Source organism: Hyperolius riggenbachi, chromosome 7, assembly GCF_040937935.1.
Source record: "Hyperolius riggenbachi isolate aHypRig1 chromosome 7, aHypRig1.pri, whole genome shotgun sequence".
Taxonomy (NCBI): Eukaryota; Metazoa; Chordata; class Amphibia; order Anura; family Hyperoliidae; genus Hyperolius; species Hyperolius riggenbachi.
Window position 1 is genome coordinate 295778989 of NC_090652.1, and position 19562 is coordinate 295798550.

The 19562-nt window shown below is 43.8% G+C and overlaps 1 protein-coding gene and 1 long non-coding RNA gene across 3 annotated transcripts in view; one reads left to right on the top strand and one right to left on the bottom strand.

The window, feature by feature from the left end:
- Window positions 1–9515, top strand: part of LOC137525142 (uncharacterized) — a 435287-nt gene extending 425772 nt beyond the window's left edge. Inside the window, exon 7 of the long non-coding RNA XR_011022871.1 lies at window positions 8154–9515. This is a non-coding gene — a long non-coding RNA (uncharacterized lncRNA). The remainder of the gene's footprint in view (window positions 1–8153) is intronic.
- NHEJ1 (non-homologous end joining factor 1) overlaps window positions 1–19562 on the bottom strand; it is a 190267-nt gene that overhangs the window by 29560 nt on the left and 141145 nt on the right. The gene's annotated exons all lie outside the window — the stretch shown is intronic.

Sequence of the window (19562 nt, forward strand, 5' to 3'; positions counted from 1 at the left end):
CTACAGAGTTGATATTGTTGCCTGAACCAGTCAGAAAAGGCCAACTGTGGATACTTTACACTCTGTACACAGGAAAGATGAAACTCTGCCAATAATGACCGCCAGCAACCTGTCCAGATGGATCATTTTTGCTAAGCAAATAATGGCAGAGAGCATTGTTCTCCCCACTTACCTCTGTGATGTCACTACCACTCCCCCCCCATCCCCCAATAGAGCAGAACACATTGCAATGCGTTTACACAGCCTCGGCCTTGCGATGTCTCCCAAGGGATCAGGTCCCGATCCCTGTCAGGCAACATCGAGCGTGTTGCCTCCCAACTTTTTGAGATAAAAAAGAGAGACAGCCACGCCCCTGCCATACCCCTAATCACACCCCCTCCACACCCCTATTAATGCATACCAAAAAGATTTCATAAGAAAAATATGTTATACACTCTGTAGTCAGGAGGAGCTCCACACCAGAAAGAAGATGAGTGTGCCTCGACCTTCACCTCTGCGTCCACTGAGGTGCTCAAAGCATTCAAGTAGTAAAGAGGTCGGCACCACTCCAAGCATCAGGAAAAGCTCTTTTATTGCATCACCATTGTGGCTTAACAATGACAAACGTTGTTTCGGGCATAGCCCTTTTTCAAATTGCAACAGCCATATACAAACACACATGTGCAGTGCCTTAAATACCCCACCTCCACTAAAATCACCAATCGGTGACTAACTGGGCGGAGACCAGTGGTGGACCTGATGGGGAACTGCAAAGGCTAATATGCAAATCACAATTAACCATTTACCTGCTGACAAAAAGAGTCAATGTAGAGAGTAAACGTGCCTCCATTGATCAAAATGGACAGATCATGTGACATCCACAACACTTCCTGGCCCTTTCTGGCCAATCAGGAAGAACCACATCATCCAACGGAACAACGCGTCAAAAAAATACGCATGCATGCATGATCATACGCGTAAAACGCCAACCAGCCGCGATGTAACCTCAAAAACGCGTGGAGGGAAAAAAAAACCGAGGAAAACGTGGGAAAAAAGCGCGAAAATGCGGGAAAAACGCGAAAAAGACGCGAATAACACGGGAAAAACGCGAAAAAACGCGTTGGATGATGTGGTTCTTCCTGATTGGCCAGAAAGGGCCAGGAAGTGTTGTGGATGTCACATGATCTGTCCATTTTGATCAATGGAGGCACGTTTACTCTCTACATTGACTCTTTTTGTCAGCAGGTAAATGGTTAATTGTGATTTGCATATTAGCCTTTGCAGTTCCCCATCAGGTCCACCACTGGTCTCCGCCCAGTTAGTCACCGATTGGTGATTTTAGTGGAGGTGGGGTATTTAAGGCACTGCACATGTGTGTTTGTATATGGCTGTTGCAATTTGAAAAAGGGCTATGCCCGAAACAACGTTTGTCATTGTTAAGCCACAATGGTGATGCAATAAAAGAGCTTTTCCTGATGCTTGGAGTGGTGCCGACCTCTTTACTACTTGAATAAGAAAAATATGTTTTATCCGGTTCAGCCCCACAGTGTCGAAAACCTCATGCATCCGAGTAACGTTCACCTCTCATTCATTCGCAAATAACTTTATCACTACTTATCACAATGAATTGATTTATATCTCGTTTTTTCCGCCACCAATTAGGCTTTCTTTGGGTGGTACATTTTGCTAAGAATAATTTTTTTCTAAATCCATTTTAACAGGAAGATTAAGAAAGAAATGAAAAAAATTCATTATTTCTCAGTTTTTGGCCATTATAGTTTGAAATTAATATACGCTACCGCAATTAAAACTCATGTATTTTATTTGCCCATTTGTCCCAGTTATTACACTGTTTAAATGATGTCCCTATCACAATTTATGGCGCCGATATTTCATTTAGAAATAAAGGTGCATTTTTTTCAATTCGCGTCCATCACTATTTATAAGCTTAAAATTTAAAATAATATAATAATATATTCTCTTGACATGCATATTTAAAAAGTTCAGACCCTTAGGTAACTATTTATGTTGTTTTTGTTTTTTTTAATTGTCTTTTTTTTTTTTTTAATGAAAAAATGTATTTAGGTAATTTTTGGTGTGAGAGGGAAACAGCTAATTTTAAATGTAAAATAATGTAATTGTTTAATAAAAAATGTATGTGGGTGTAGTTTACTAATTGGCCACAAGATGGCCACAGTCAAAAAAGTCCTGGATGCGAACGATCTCGCATCCAGGAACTAGAAAGAGGACAGGAAATTTTTTTGGGGGGGCAGAAAGACGGCGGTCTCTGATGAGAGATCGTCGTTTTTTCTGAGGAACACTTAGATCGTTGAATGGGAACTATATTCCCATTCACTGATCGGGGGGGCTAGCGGCAGGCGGTGGGAGCGCATCCGATCGCGCGCACCGCGCAACAGCAGAGCCTATCTGGACGAACATCCTCGTCCAGATAGGCTGAACTGGTTAAAATTCAAACCACACTGGACCTTTCTATCTTGCTTCATTTTCCTTCATATTAACATTTGAACAATTTAAAGGATGGGGATAAAGTTTAGAGTATATTAAACACATTTTTCAGTAGAAAAATACATATATTTACATAGGTCTGTACATCAGTCCTGATAAGAGGGAATTCCCAAAGAGGGACTGTCCAACCAAAACAGGGACAGTTGGGAGCTATGGCTTTAGCCATGACTAAAGTACCGCTTTTGATTCAGAATATTCCTCTCTGTCTATACCTGGGGACTCAGAACAGTTTAAAATTGTACTTACTATGTAGGCTAGAATCAGTTATCTGCAGTGCAAAACAAAACGTGCAATGATGATGTCAGAGGATACACCTCAGACACTGTATATGGGCAATTAACTATTACAGCTAACAGGCCCTGTCACTTGGGATACTAAATAACAGCAATCAGTAGCTACAAATCTCACTATAATTCAGTGGAGTTACCAGCAATAGTAACTAGCCACTAGTACTATCAACTACCGGTACTTGCAGAAACTACTTAGGCCTTGTTTCCATCTGTCCGCTTCTATCCGCTTTTTTTCAGCACATCAATGTTACAGATTGATACATGTTGCTGAAAAGCGGACAGAAGCGCATAGATGGAAACGAGGCCTTTAGTGTGATTAGCAGTTCATTGCTGGTGACTCATTGTCCAAGTGACTTGTCCCATAGACTAAAGCTGGCCATATAGGTGAAATTTTGAAAAATTAGAATATCCTGCAAAAGTCAATTTATTTCAGCAATTCAACTTAAAAGGTGAAATTAATTATGAAATAGGAACCCTTTGCAATCGTTTTGGGTTAATTAGCTGATTAGAGGCTGACATTTTGAGCCTAGAATAGTTCACATTTTCATAATATTCTTATGTTCTGAGATTTTGATTTTGGGTTCTCATAAACTGTAAGCCATAATCATCAATATGATAAATAAAGGCTGGAAAAATCTCGCTTTGTATGTAATGAGTCTATTTCATATATTAGTTTCACTTTTTTTAAGTTGAATTATTGAAATAAATTAACTTGCACAATGTTCTAACTTTTCAAGTTTCAGCTGTACACTATTCAAGTTCCAGGAATGTAAAAAAAAAAATCCATTAAATTTCATTGGATGAGGCACTGAATCGGTGCAATATTTGTAAATTTATAATTTTGTAAGTTATCATGAGTGCATAAATATTCAGAGATATTAAAAAATATGTAATGAGATTTGGTGTTTAAAGCAGGGCTGTGGAGTCGGTACAAAAATCTTCCGACTCCAACTCCGACTCCTCAGTTTATGAAACCACGACTCCAACTCCGACTCCAGGTAACCAAAATGGCTCCGACTCCTCGACTCTGACTCCTTAGTCTAATATTTAACAGGGCTGTGGATTTTGTACAAAAATCACCCGACTCCGACTCCTCAGTTTATGAAACCACGACTCGAACTCCGACTCTGGGTGCCCAAAATTGCTCCGACTCCTCGACTGTGACTCCAACTCTGACTCCACAGCCCTGGATAAAAGTTTATTTTTTTCTCAGGTCTGCTTGCCAGAAGATACAGCTCCTGGTGCTCAGTGACATACCTGCTATAGTGGGTGTATAATTGCATTCATCATACCATATACAGACTGATATGTCTGTCCTTGAGGCAAGTGTGTCCCCTGCTGGCTAACAATGCAGAGTTGTATCTACAATGATGCACATATAAAGCCAGCACTGTCCACTACAGAGGTACAAAGTCACAAAGGACCTGATAAGGGCAAAAGTGCTGTGAGCCCCCTGGAACCTAAACTCCTCCCTGCCATGCTTGAACCGCTTCCCATCCGCACACTCTTTGCCTTGACATCATTGCAGAGTAGCACAGGAGGTGGTGTAATATTTACCTGCTCCAGTGATGCGGGTCACCGCCCACTCTGTGCTGCCATCCTGCGTCTCCTGATCATGTGACTCGCATCGGTCATGTGATCGTGAGCCAGCGAATCGCAGAGAGTGTGCGTCTGTTAGGCATGGGGGAGACCCGCAGTGCTGGAGAAGGTAAATTTTACATTGCATTCTGTACTGCATGGAGGTGGGGAGAGGGAGGAGCATTGGGGCCCCATCCCCTTACGATCGCAGGGGGGTTTACGTATGGCCCTGGTCTTCGCAATTATTCTGTAAACAGACTAATGTGCATGTCCAGCCATGGCAATGCACAACATGCATCAGCTAGGACTATTTTCCTTCCCAGTGCTCTCGTTCAACTGTTGCCCCCCCACCACCATATTCATGCATCTGTAGGTTGTAAAGACGAGACACTCCGTATACTGAACACTCGAGCCTGCATAGTACGAAGCTGCTTGTCTTCAGAACTCCTGAGGACCAGAGTACTTCCAAAGCCTCCATGAAGAGTCCAGAAGACACAGTGGGTGGGAGATTTGACCCGGCGGTGGAACGAGGGACCAGAGAGGACCGTTAAGGCTCTATGGGATCCAGAGCCTTCAGTCTACATAGGTGAGTATCTATCCTGAAGTGAGTTTAATTGCTTCAGGCTTGCTGTAATGAAAACCCAAGCCAGCGTAATTTTGTAATTAAAATCATACTACCTGATCTCGGGGCAAGCCGGATCAGGTAGTGTCCATCCCTGCCGCTCCCCGGCCCTCTGATACTTTCGCTTTCAGGGGTCACGTCGCTGCATACAGAGCTCTGCGCTCTCATGCAATAAGCACAGAGCTCAGAAAGATAGGGAACGGGCAGGGTATAGGTGGCACAGGGCCAATGATGCCTAGAGTGGGAATTTTGCAGGAGTGCCTCTCCTGCAAGGGACACCCTTTTCCCTTGAGATTGCAGACAAGCTGCATGTCAGCAATTTTGGGGGGTGTCACAGCGTGGAGCAGGAGGGGGACACAGAGGCACGGCACAGAGCAGCTAGCATACCTCTGTGTCCTAATGCCTCCCCCCCTTGGGTATACTTTAAGAAGTACAACTACCCTTTCAGCAGCCCTTGCTATAGTCTATTAATGATCCCAGTGAGGTTTGCAAGCAACAGCCACTTGTAGAGCAGGTTGGCTGAATGATTTATGATTTGGGATGATCTGCTACACAGAGATGCCTCGGTAGATTAATCCCAACAAACGTACCTTAAAGTAATTTATACATATCTTACTGTTCCATTTAAGATCACAGACAAACCTCAGAGGAGGACACCATTCCAACATTCTTCAGAAGCCCCAGAATGCTGCTTTGGTCTTAATTTAGGATCTCCCTGTTTTGTTTATAAACATTCCATCTTCTTTATATGGAAGCATCCCCTGACCCCGTGCATCTAAAAATGAGCGCTACATCTATATTTATCCAAAACAAGAAATCGAATTGCCCAAACAAATACTTCACACCAAGTCTTGTGGCTGGAATGGTTTTGTCAGCATCAGTCTCCAGCCCTGTGTGTGAAGTGGCCAGTAAGCTGACAGTGGCTCCAGTCTGGCACTGCCAGCGGGTGTCCATCACTGGGCCAGCAGCCACACACACACTGTACATCTGTTTACTATAGATACAGATCTGCTCACACAGCAATATTGCAATAGCTGGATTTTTCCTTAAAGCAAACCTGAACTGAAAAATAAAAGTCAAAATAAACATACACACATCATACTTACCGTAATTTTCGGCACATAAGTCCCTGCGTCTTATATGCTGAACACAGGGAGTCCCCCACTTACGCATGCCTGCCGATACAAACCTCCAACACGTCCGGGACTCCCTGTATTGCTACTAACCCCCCCCCCCCCCCCCCCCGTGTATCCTTCTCTGCCCCTGTGTATACCTATGAAAATTGTCAGGTTAGCTCACCTAATCAACAGTTCCAGCGGTGATCACAGACCTCTCCTCTCCTGCACGGCTCCTCTAGTGACAGTTCTGATGATTACATTATCAGCAGAAGCCGACACTAGGGGAGCCGTGCAGAGAGGTCTGTGATCACCACTGGAACCATTGATTAGGTGAGCCAAACGGCAGATTCTCATAGGTATACATGGGCAGAGGAGGACACGGCTTTATTGACTTTATTTGCAAAAATAATAATATTATACCCTTATGGCATACATATTTAAAAAGCCAAGTTTCTAAGGTAACAATATATGTTGTTTCTTTCATATTCTGTGACTTTGTTTTCATTTTACGTATTAAGTATTTTATTTTGGTACAACATACCAATGCAAAAATGTAATTGCCTTTGATTCCCAGTTAGTGACTAAAAAGGATACACAAGACATGGGCTTCAACCCTAAAACTTTCTAAACTCTATTCTACTACCTATCACGGTTAAAACGTTACTACATACGTCTCTTGTACTTTTGCTAAAACTTCCCCAAATTTGATCATAATTTAGAAAATGACTTTTTTATGTTGGATTGAGTTTGTCCGTACCTATTTTTTATGTGATATAGGTCCATGCTTTAAGACACACCAAAATGTATTCTACAACTTGTCTCGGTTAAAAATGATACCATATGGGCCTCATTTAGTAACAAACTGATGGTTCACTCTCCACAAATATACTGGGCATTTATAAACATCCAGTTGTCATTAAGTGGTTAATGAGGCACCACAATGGCATAACATATTATGTATTACCAAAATGTATGTTAATTATCCTGGTTTCATCATCAGAAACACCTTCCATTCCTACACATAGCTGAATTATTGGTGTGTGTAACCCCCAGTGATGTTTAGATTTACAGCCTCCAGCCCCAGAGCACTCTTGAAAACCAGTTGTTGTTTGTGATCACTTCAGAACACACAACAAACAAACATTCTGCAGTAATGCTTCTAGCCAACAGTTAAGATGTCATCACCTGTGATACATTTAAGAATGTAAATCGGTGAGGAAAGATTTTACAATGGGCTAACACAGACTAAATCTTTTACAAATGAATATTGTAAAATATACCATAAGCAAATGTAATCATCATGTTACATTCAGTAAAGTTCCTTATTAAACAAGCAACTGAATATAGTAAAAGCCCAGTTATCCAGAACTCAGTTAAAGGAAACCTGAGAGGAGTAAAAAATAAAAAAAATTGTATACATACCTGGGGCTTCCTCCAGCCCCCTCAGGCTGATCACTCCCACACTGGCGTCCAGAGCCCCCTGGAAGCTCCACTAGGCAGCCTGATAATACCACAAGTTGGGGCACACTGCGCATGCGATGCCCGGCCATGCGGGAGTGCCCCATTTCCGGTAGAGTTCTGCGCCTGTTGCAGTGGGAGCGCACCCGAACTGAGCCCACTGGCAGAATCGCTGGGCTACCTAGCAGAGGATCCAGGAGGTGTGGGAAGATGGCGAGGGAGTGATCAGCATGAAGAGAGCTGGAGGAAGCCCAAGGTAGGTAAAAACTTTTTTTTCTACTCATCTCTGGTACTCTTTAACCACAAGTCTCAAGCAACCAGAAAAAAATGCTGGCCTTGCAAGATGCATAAATCTACTTTTACACTTCTTCATACAGTAGTAACCTCTGTTACATTAAACTAAGTCCGTCCATTGTCCTAATTTGTTTTTTTAATTACTGTAGTTCAACTTTAATACAGAGTTTAAAGCGGTTTAAAACTCTGACAAAATTTTCAACAAAAATGTGTTTTCCTACTGTTTATAACCCATACAATTATCATGAATGCAGCCACCAGTGATTTCTAAACTGTGTTTCACCCCAGGACTCATCAGCTGAAGTCCTGCACAGCCAGAGAATGTTTACATAAATGTATCAAGTAAAGAATGTGTACACAAGATAAGCTTAACAGCAGTTCGGATGCGGGTTCTCCCTGCAGAAGAAAGAGTCAGCCCTGTGATGTAACCCTTTGAATGCTGTTTTACTAAAAAAAAACATTGTGTTAGTATATTATATGCTGTAAATAATCTTTAAGAGCAAAGAAGAAATTCTGGGTTATATTCCCGCTTTAAGTACCGGTATATAGTGTAGAGCAGGCTTTCTCAACCAGGATTCCCTGGAGCCCCAGGGTTCATTGAGTACTCTGCAGGGGTTCATTTGCATTTTCCCCATTCTGGGTGTTGGGGGAAGTATGATAGTAAGAACACTATAACAGGGGGTACTGTAAAAAGAAGCAATACATTTGGGGCCAGAATAATAAAAAGCACATTAATAAAAAGAATTAGAATTTGTAATAAAGGGCACTGTAATAGGGGTTAGTGGCATAAATAGCCACATTAGCTTTTAAAGACCATGCCAGGTGTTCCTTGAGATCCAAAAAGTATTTGCAGGGTTCCTCCAGGGTAAAAAGGTTGAGAAAGGCTGGTGTAGAGTATAGTACTGTTTTTTTTTTATTTTAGCTAGGCCTATTTTTAACATTGACTCTCAAGCAACCAGAAACTACACTTATCCGGCATCAGCCAATCCCCGTTGGTGCTGGATAATGGGGGTTTTACTGTATTATATACAAAATGGTACTGTACAAAGAGAAATGTATACTTGCTTCTCTCTCTGGAGAGCAACTGGTCCTCTATTTTCTAAAGGTCTGGAGAGATGCAAAACAATCTTCTGCCAGACCACAAGGGGGCAGCACTGATGACTGCACAATGCACTAGGTTTAATTCCCACTTGGCCCGGTTCCTGCTTGTTTAGAAAACGTAGCCGTTTGGTACATTTCTCACACCTCCGCGAAAACATAGGAAGAACATTTTTTGTTAAAAAATAGAGTCCCCTGCAGCAATGTAACATGCAAGGTTTCTGCATCTTCTAGTAGTACATAAGGTTATTGCATCCTTTGGTACCATGCAAGGTTATTGCGCCTTTTGGTAGTACAGGAGGTCAGTGCATCCCTCAGTAATATGTCACAAAGTCTTCTTGTAAGATATGAGCTCACTACATCTTCTTGTAGCTATTGCATTCACTGTGTCTTCTCATAACTTGTACTGTCACTGCATCTCCTTGTAACTTGCTGTCACTCTGTCTTCGGCAGATGTGAGCTCATTGTGTAATCTGATAACATGATGTCACTGCTTCTATCATTGACACTCGGGATTTTCTGAGTTATGTAGTTCTAGGGCAGCCTTTCTCAACCTTTTTTGGGCTGAAGAACCCTTACATTTTTTTTTCAAATCTCAAGGAATCCCTGCATAAAAATGTCAAGAAACATTTTGATTGCAAACTTAAAACGTCTACCAATTAGCATCACCACTAATATTATGTATAAACAATGTGGCACATATAAATTGCACCAATCTACTACCATAGCAAATGCAGTAATCATCTCACATAATAAATGCGTTAATCACCCCCTGTATACAATCTGGCAATCACCCCAATCAACTACTATAGCACACACATGAAATGGGGCTACAGCAATAAAATATACATACCTGGGGCTTCCTCTAGCCCTCTTCGGCCTGATCGTTCCCATGCTGTCCTCTTCCCACAACCCCGTTCTTCCACAATTGGCCCCGGAAGGTCCACACGGTCTGGGGGCCAACTGCATATGCTCACGCCGCTGTCACATTGCCTGCCTGGAGTACTCTGCACCTGCGCAGTAGTACTGCAGATGCAGGCGACAAGATTGAGATGGGGAGCGTGCTTGGCCGGACTGCCTATGCGCCGACTGGCCCCAAATGGTGGATTTTCCGGGGCCAGTTGCGGGTGAAGGAAAAGGCGACTGGGAATGATGAGGAAGCGATCAGCCTAGAGGGGGCTAGAGAAAGCCCCAGGTATGTATACATTTTTTAAGGTACCCCATCTCAGGTACACTTTAAGCTGGGAATAGTTAAGGAAACTTTATGGTGCGAGTATTTTTTTCTGTTTTCATAATCTAGATAAAAGCGTCCCTTTAAAAAAAGAAAAAAAAAATCACATTTAGTAGTAAATTTGCCCTAAACCATAACAACAACCAATCTGTTCCAAAGCAAAGCCTGAAATAAATCACCTTTCAGAAAAACTCTCAGACAAACGTCAGCATTGTTAAGAGTCTGTTTGATCACCTACCAGATTCAGCCCCGGCAAGAGTGATCAAAATCATTCATAAAATGTTTTGTTACGAGGAACGTTCAGCAAACACGACAGGAGGGGCAGGCCTGAACACGTCGGGTTCTCTTAAGGCCCGGGCTCGAGTTTAGCTCAGGTCACCGATGAGAAGACGTAATACCTGAACGGAGGAGAGATAAATGGCGATATCCCTCTTTCCTCCCATTGTTGCTTGGCAGAGGGTTGCACTGCATTAGCATTCGAGTGTGTTCAGAGACTCCATGTCATTCAAGTCTCTTGTGTGGAGGCCCCGTATCCTGCATCACAAACTGGCCTTTCTTCCCAAAGGGTGTCATTCCTGGCAAGCTGCAGCCATGCAAGCCGCGATGAAGAAATCTTTCACTGCCTACATGTTTATCTTCCTTGAGGGAGTGACTGGGTACTGCGGCCCCTGGCTGGGACCTGTAGCATGCCATATAGACCGTGTACCAGTGGGTACTGTCAATGACACTCACAGATTTGGCCACCTTCCACGCATTCCATTTCACGCAGACCCCTCGACAGTAGGAAAGCGACAAGCAAGGCCTTTAAGTGTTCCCTTAATATGGGAAGTGAGAGCTCGCTAATCTGGATCCTCCATTTCCTCGTGTAACGCTACCTTAAGCTCTCGTACACTTCATAAAAATCATACTCTTCACAGATTTCAACTGTTAGCGGCCCCTGTTTCCACAGCTCTCATAGCAAGCCATTATCGAGGATTTTAGGATTTATATCAATAAAAAAAAAGCTTCCATGCTTTACCGGGAGAGATTTATTCACTCACCCACTTTTGAACTTAACGCTTCAAAATCCTGCCTGAACACCATGAACTCAATTCAGGTTGCTTTGTTTCTGGGGGAGGAATCTGACGGCAGAATCAGAATAAGGAAGTGGCATGAGTGCTGTAGGAGGCAGGAAGTGGATTTTCATTTAGTCTTTGTGTTAGTGGGGCTACATTCACAAACTGGTTAGATGTCACCACTTTTTTGATAATTTCAGGTGATAGTTTACCAGCAATCAGCGTATAGATGCTCTGTTGGGCTCTTTGACCTCACAGTCTGGTGTTTCCATTCAAATCCCATAGAGATGATGAGACTAGAAAGCAACAGGAACTACAGTTATGGCTTGCCTTCTATTATTCAACTAGGCATGTTAGGTTGAATTGCACGTTTGGGGTGGTAGGGTTGGGGTTTGGCATCGGTAATAGGTTTGCGTTACACTGGGGGTAGATAGGGTCAGACATCAGGATGTATTTTACAGTGGGGGAGAGCAGTTTATGTTAGGAGAGGAGGTTAGTCATTACAAACTAGAAGGGGCTCATTTAGAAACAGGTGATCAATAGAAATGTTTGGCAAACTCTGATAAATTGATCATCACAAAGCATATAGTAGAATACTGGTAACCACAATTCCAACATTCTACCTTTGTGGCCGTTTCACACTGAAAACTGGCGATGCGGTGCAATGCGCCGGACACATTGCTCCACCAGAAACAGGCCTTCAGGGAACTCGGCGTTAGTAAGCGGTGTTCCCTGTCTGGCCACCAGCCAAGCAGGAAGTGATGTGCGCTGGCGGTCACTTCCTGCTTCAGGGTATGTGAAAGGGCACAGAAGCGTAAATACACTTACACGTATGTGCACCGCGATGTCAACTTTAAAAAAAAACAACCTGCGTCGCCATAGACTAACATGACTTTCGGGTCGACACAGATCACCATAGGTCGCTGCGGATCACACACGGTAACATTGTTCTGCGCTAGCGTTAGATTAGGGACTTCCGGTGCAGCGTACCACAACGCGGGAAGTATGAACTTCTCCATAGGGTTGCATTAGGCTACGGTAGTAGCGCTTCACTTTGACGCGCCGCCCCATTGTGAATGAGGCCCTCCATCTCATCCAGCATCCAAATCAACTGGCGTCTAAAGTAAGCGTGCAAAGAATGAGGCTCTGTACACATGCGTGCCCAACTACTTCTATTGAAGGCAATTGGTCACAGCATCATTACCACAGTTGCAGATGGGCAGAGTAAAGCTGCTCTTTAGGATCCAGAGTCTTCCCCCTCCCGAGGTGAGTAGACCATGGGGAGATTTTTTTCCTTATAGGTGTCTTTAATACTGATAATAAAATATGAGACTCAGGTCTATGTTCTATTTACCTTTAGTAAAACATATACAATTTAACATTTCATACGTTTATTTTGCCTTCATGTGTGCTTTAAAGTCTTCTCTGGAAATTCCCCCCTTCTTTGTGAGCACCTTCCACAATCTGCTCGTCACTCACCCACACTTAGTATCTTTAGGCACAATATTATGTAATTTCACCTAGGACTAGTGCTGGCCCTGCCTGGGGAACTCATGGGGAAGCATGTGATCAGTTTGATCAGCTGATAGATTTGTAAGGTCCTGATTTGCTGTAATGACTTCCTGGTTTAGCACATGATCATGACCAGCAAATCAGAGCCTTTCAAATCTATCAGCTGATCAAACTGATTGTGTGCTTCTTTGTGAGTTCTCCTAGCCAGGTCCATCCTTACCTAGGACATTCAAACAAACCACTGGGAACCACACTGCCACCTTCATAGATTCCCCTTGCCAATTATTATAACATATCCCCTTAAAGGACCACTATCGCAAAAATTGTAAAATTTAAGATACATGTAAACACAGACAAATAAGAAGTTTGTTTCTTCCAGAGTAAAATGAGCTGTAAATTACTTTTTTCCTATGTTCCTGTCACTTACAATAGATAGTAGAAAGGTTTTGGACTAGCCCTCATGGCACATCCTCAGAGTTTTGTTTATTTTCAAAATCACTTAGTGAATGGCAGTTGCTCTGTCCAGCTGCCAAAAAAGTGTGCAGCAAACAGGGAAGCTGGGTAGCATCATTGTATAGATTATTTTCAAGGACTGTCTTTATAAAGAATAAAAGCCATGCTGAGAATCCCCCATGAAGAGATGGACTAGTCCAAAACCTGTTGGTTTTATCAGATTTCTACTACCTACTGTAAGTGACAGCAACATAGGAAAAAAGTATTTTATGGTTCATTTTACTCTGGAAGAAATGTACTTCCTATTTGTATATATTTACACATATTTAAAATTTTAAAATTTTCGCGATAGTTGTCCTTTGGAAATCTCTGAGACAGCTTTCTGTATCCTTCCCCTAAACCATGATGGTGAACAATCTTTGTCTTCAGGTCATTTGAGAGTGGTTTTGAGACCCCCATGTTGCTACTCTTCAGATAAAATTAAAAGAGGAGGGAAACTTACAATTGACTCCCTTAAATACTCTTTCTCATACTTGGATTCATCTGTGTATGTAGGTCAGGGGTCACTGAGCTTACCAAGCCAATTTGAGTTCCAATAATTAGTTCTAAAGGTTTTGGAATCAATAAAATGACAACAGTGTCCAAATGTATGCACCTGCCTAATTTTATTTGAACAATTATTACACACTTTCTGTAAATCCAATAAACTTTATTTCACTTCTCAAATATTACTGTGTGTGTCTCCTATATGATATATTTACCTGACATTTTTCATCGTAACAACCAACGATTTATACAGGAAATGCTGTCTACCTAGAGTTGGAGTTAGTGGTTTCATAAATGTCGGAGTCAGATGATTTTTGTACCAACTCAACAGCCCTTGTAAGTATTAGACTAAGTTAGACTAAGGAGTTGGAGCCGAGGAGTCGTAGCAATTTTGGGTACCTGAAGTCAGAGTCGAAGGCGGGTGTTTTTTGTATTGACTTCACAGCCTTGGCTTCAACTCCACCATGTTTTGGCCCGCACCCACCATCTGTATTCTCCCAGTGCCGTGTGCAATGCAAAGTATAGCGCAGAAGAAGCTGGTCCTTTCCCACCTCCCCGCTGGAGTCCAGCCATGCGGGCCTCATCTATGCTCATCTCTCCCTCTAGTGCCTGACATTTTCTGTGGGGGGAGGGGGGACACTAAAGGCGCAGGGGTAGCGAAGTGGACACTTGAAGAACAGGAGGGCATAGAGAGGGTGCAGGGGACAGGGAAAGTTTCAACTTGGAGACAGATTCAGGTTAAGAACGAACCTACAGTTCCTATCTTGTTTATTAAATGGGGACTACATATATACTCACACACATATTTGAATAGGGTGATTTTTTCTTCAGCGAATAATGGCAAATGTGCCTCTACAGAACAGACAAAGCCTCTTCTCAATCGGTACTATGTCTCTTGCCTAGGTTCTATGTGGTGACTTTGGCGCCAGTGTCACAGCTTGGTGGCATTGCTGTCCCCGCAGTGAATACAAGCAGTGACAAGCAAGGTGAAACTTGTCAGTGCTCCTGAATAGACACAAGTAACAGGAGCTGCCTGCAGCACTCGCTCCTGCATTGCTTCTGCCAGAAACCAGGCTTTCCTAAGTAGGTCAGAGGCCCAGAAGAAGAGAGAGCACCTTCTGAGGGAGCCGGAGGGCATGAACCTCGCATCACAACGGGGGGATTCAGAGGCTTCACCTTAAAATATGCTGCTTCCTGCTTGCCAGGGAATGTACATTTCTGACTCCACATCTCAGCTGACTGTGGCTTGGCAGGACCCCGGCCTGCTCTCCCTGGTCAGGTCTGACATGAAACATCTGGAGGCTTGTGGAGCAGGCAGAAGGCAAGAGTCACTGGGCGCTACATTATATTCAGAGGCGGCATAGCACCCTGTCACAGAGGTGCCAAGGCTATAGATGGCAACGGATGGGGCCAGACAAATATTTACAGCACTCCGCTACAAACTAGCATTATGTTGTGACAAATGGGATGGTAAATGTCTCATTCATAGCAGCGAGATTAGGAGTGGGGCAGAATTACCGAGAAAAACTTCAAACTACCGGGACTTATTTGTAGAGTAAACTCTATATAAAATCTATCAACAGACAGGTACAGAGCAGAATATTTAAATCCAAGCTCACTCTCAGCAGTTACATCACAGTTGTGTCACAGGAACCGGTGCAAATCTAGTGGAATAGGGATAGGCAGACCACGCATGGTAGGAACATACTGAATTATTGGCATCAAAACCTTCTCCAGCTTTCTCTCCCCCCAGCCAAACATGCCCTCCCCACCACCTCCACAGCATACTCATGAACATGGAAGCTATCTTAAACTCAAGAAATGACATCACATGGAGGTTTCAGGCCATCATCTTGCTGGGATCTGCAGGAGGTCACCGCCTCAGAGCAGCATGATGCCCTCCCACTGGGCCTTCTGGAAAGTGGGCATAGCATACAGTTCTCCTCTAGAATCACCTCCATGCAGTCAAATGTAAAAGATTTCTTACGTGCCTCACCTCTCCTCTGGAATCTCTTTCCAAAACACATCTGTCACTCTCTAACCTTTGAAATCTTTAAGCACTCCCTTAAAGCTCACTTTTTCCTGACAACTTTACGCTCTAACTTAGGCCATCCCCCTTCAACTTCTGGCCAAGATGTACTCCTCACTTAATATAACCAAAAACACACAGCTTCTAGGTATACATATTGTATACTACCCCACCTCTTTTCTTCCCTATTCCTTTATATTGTAAGCTTGCAAAGGGCAGGGTTCGCTTACCCTTTTGTGTCTTAGAATTTGTTATATATTTTTGTTCATCATGTTACAATTGTCACTGTAATCGCTGTTTACCAATTCTGTACTATAATAATTCATTCCAGTATTTGTGTAGCGCTTTTCTCCTGTCGGACTCAAAGATATTACGAGACAACCACTAGAGCGCACTCAGTAGGCAGTAGCAGTGTTAGGGAGTCTCGCCCAAGAACTCCTACTGATTAGGTGTTGGCTTACTGAAATAGGAAGAGACACGATTTGAACCCAGGTCTCCTGTGTCAGAGGCAGAGCCCTTAACCATTACACTATCCAGCCATTACGTACCAATATATTTTGTGTATATCGCTGTATTACTATATAACCCCTGCATTGTACTTACTCTGTACAGTGCCACTGAGTATGCTGGCGCTTTACAAATCAATAATAATAATCTCCAATAGCTTCCAGTCTTACACGTATGGTCAGTAAGCCCTTTATAATGCTCTCTATTATAGAGCTAAACATCATTATATTATTAGCAAGTCCCCGCCATGGCCACAAATTGTTCCCCCAGGACTACTATTTTGTCATTCCTCCCAGTGCCACCATTATGTCCTCACTAGCTGGAGAGATGAGTGACCCCTGCACATTACGTCCTCACTAGCTGGAGAGATGATGAGTGACCCTGCACATTACGTCCTCACTAGCTGGAGAGATGAGTGACCCCTGCACATTACGTCCTCACTAGCTGGAGAGATGAGTGACCCCTGCACATTACGTCCTCACTAGCTGGAGAGATGAGTGACCCCTGCACATTACGTCCTCACTAGCTGGAGAGATGAGTGACCCCTGCACATTACGTCCTCACTAGCTGGAGAGATGAGTGACCCCTGCACATTACGTCCTCACTAGCTGGAGAGATGAGTGACCCCTGCACATTACGTCCTCACTAGCTGGAGAGATACAACAACAACAACAAATAACATTTGTAAAGCGCTTTTCTCCCGTGGGACTCAAAGCGCATAAGCATGGCTCCGACCATCGTGGTAGAGGAAGAATTTTATAAATCTGGAAATGCCAGGCTAAACAGGTGGCTTTTCAGTCTGGATTTGAATAGCTCCAGGGATGGTGCTGTCTTTACTGGGTGTGGTAGGGAGTTCCAAAGAGTAGGGGCAGCATGACAGAAGGCTCTATCTCCAGATTTTTTGAGGTGCACTCTGGGAGTGACCAAGTTTATAGAACTTGCTGATCTGAGATTGTGAGAGGTGTGGTGCAGCTTCAGCAAGTCCTTCATGTATCCAGGGCCCAGATTGTGCAGGGATTTGAATGTCAGCAGTCCAATCTTGAAGAGTATTCTCCATTCTACTGGTAGCCAGTGCAGTGAGCGAAGGATCGGTGTAATGTGACAGTGGCATGGCTGGTTTGTTAGCAATCTGGCAGCAGCATTCTGCACTAATGTAATGTGACCCCTGCACATTACGTCCTCACTAGCTGGAGAGATGATGAGTGACCCCTGCACATTACGTCCTCACTAGCTGGAGAGATGATAAGTGACCCCTGCACATTATGTCCTCACTAGCTGGAGAGATGATGAGTGACCCCTGCACATTATGTCCTCACTAGCTGGAGAGATGATAAGTGACCCCTGCACATTATGTCCTCACTAGCTGGAGAGATGATGAGTGACCCCTGCACATTATGTCCTCACTAGCTGGAGAGATAAGTGACCCCTGCACATTATGTTTGAAACAAGCTTGTAATCGCCAAAGCTGCAATAAACTTGTTAAACTCTGGCTTCTAGGACAGCGATGGCAATGACTAGTACAGCCATAACGCAGTATCGATCAGCATGGCAGTCAAGTTAATGACCATTACAGCCCTAATGGGGTACAAATATTTATGGCAGTCCAGTTAATGGCGGTTACAGCCATAATGGGGTACCAATATCCGTGGCAGTCCTGTTAATGGCCATTACAGCCATAAAGGGGTACCAATATCCGTGGCAGTCCAGTTAATGGCCGTTACAGCCATAATGGGGTACCAATATCCGTGGCAGTCCAGTTAATGGCCATTACAGCCATAATGGGGTACCGATATCTGTGGCAGTCCTGTTAATGGCCGTTACAGCCATAATGGGGTACCAATATCCGTGGCAGTCCAGTTAATGGCCATTACAGCCATAATGGGGTACCAATATCTGTGGCAGTCCATTTAATGGGTTAATGGCCATTACAGCCATAATGGGGTACCGATATCTGTGGCAGTCCTGTTAATGGCCGTTACAGCCATAATGGGGTACCAATATCCGTGGCAGTCCTGTTAATGGCCATTACAGCCATAATGGGGTACCGATATCCGTGGCAGTCCAGTTAATGGCCATTACAGCCATAATGGGGTACCAATATCAGTGGCAGTCCAGTTAATGGCCGTTACAGCCATAATGGGGTACCAATATCCGTGGCAGTCCAGTTAATGGCCATTACAGCCATAATGGGGTACCAATATCTGTGGCAGTCCAGTTAATAGGTTAATGGCCATTACAGCTATAATGGGGTACCAATATCCGTGGCAGTCCAGTTAATGGCCATTACAGCCATAATGGGGTACCAATATCCGTGGCAGTCCAGTTAATGGCCGGTACAGCCATAATGGGGTACCAATATCCGTGGCAGTCCAGTTAATGGCCATTACAGCCATAATGGGGTACTAATATCCGTGGCAGTCCTGTTAATGGCCATTACAGCCATAATGGGTTACCAATATCCGTGGCAGTCCTGTTAATGGCCATTACAGCCATAATGGGGTACCAATATCCGTGGCAGTCCAGTTAATGGCCATTACAGCCATAATGGGGTACCGATATCCGTGGCAGTCCAGTTAATGGCCATTACAGCCATAATGGGGTACCGATATCCGTGGCAGTCCAGTTAATGGCCATTACAGCCATAATGGGGTACCAATATCCGTGGCAGTCCAGTTAATGGCCGTTACAGCCATAATGGGGTACCAATATCCGTGGCAGTCCAGTTAATGGCCATTACAGCCATAATGGGGTACCAATATCTGTGGCAGTCCATTTAATGGGTTAATGGCCATTACAGCTATAATGGGGTACCAATATCCGTGGCAGTCCAGTTAATGGCCATTACAGCCATAATGGGGTACCAATATCCGTGGCAGTCCAGTTAATGGCCGGTACAGCCATAATGGGGTACCAATATCCGTGGCAGTCCAGTTAATGGCCATTACAGCCATAATGGGGTACCAATATCCGTGGCAGTCCAGTTAATGGCCATTACAGCCATAATGGGGTACCAATATCCGTGGCAGTCCTGTTAATGGCCATTACAGCCATAATGGGGTACCGATATCCGTGGCAGTCCAGTTAATGGCCATTACAGCCATAATGGGGTACCAATATCCGTGGCAGTCCAGTTAATGGCCATTACAGCCATAATGGGGTACCAATATCTGTGGCAGTCCAGTTAATGGGTTAATGGCCATTACAGCTATAATGGGGTACCAATATCCGTGGCAGTCCAGTTAATGGCCATTACAGCCATAATGGGG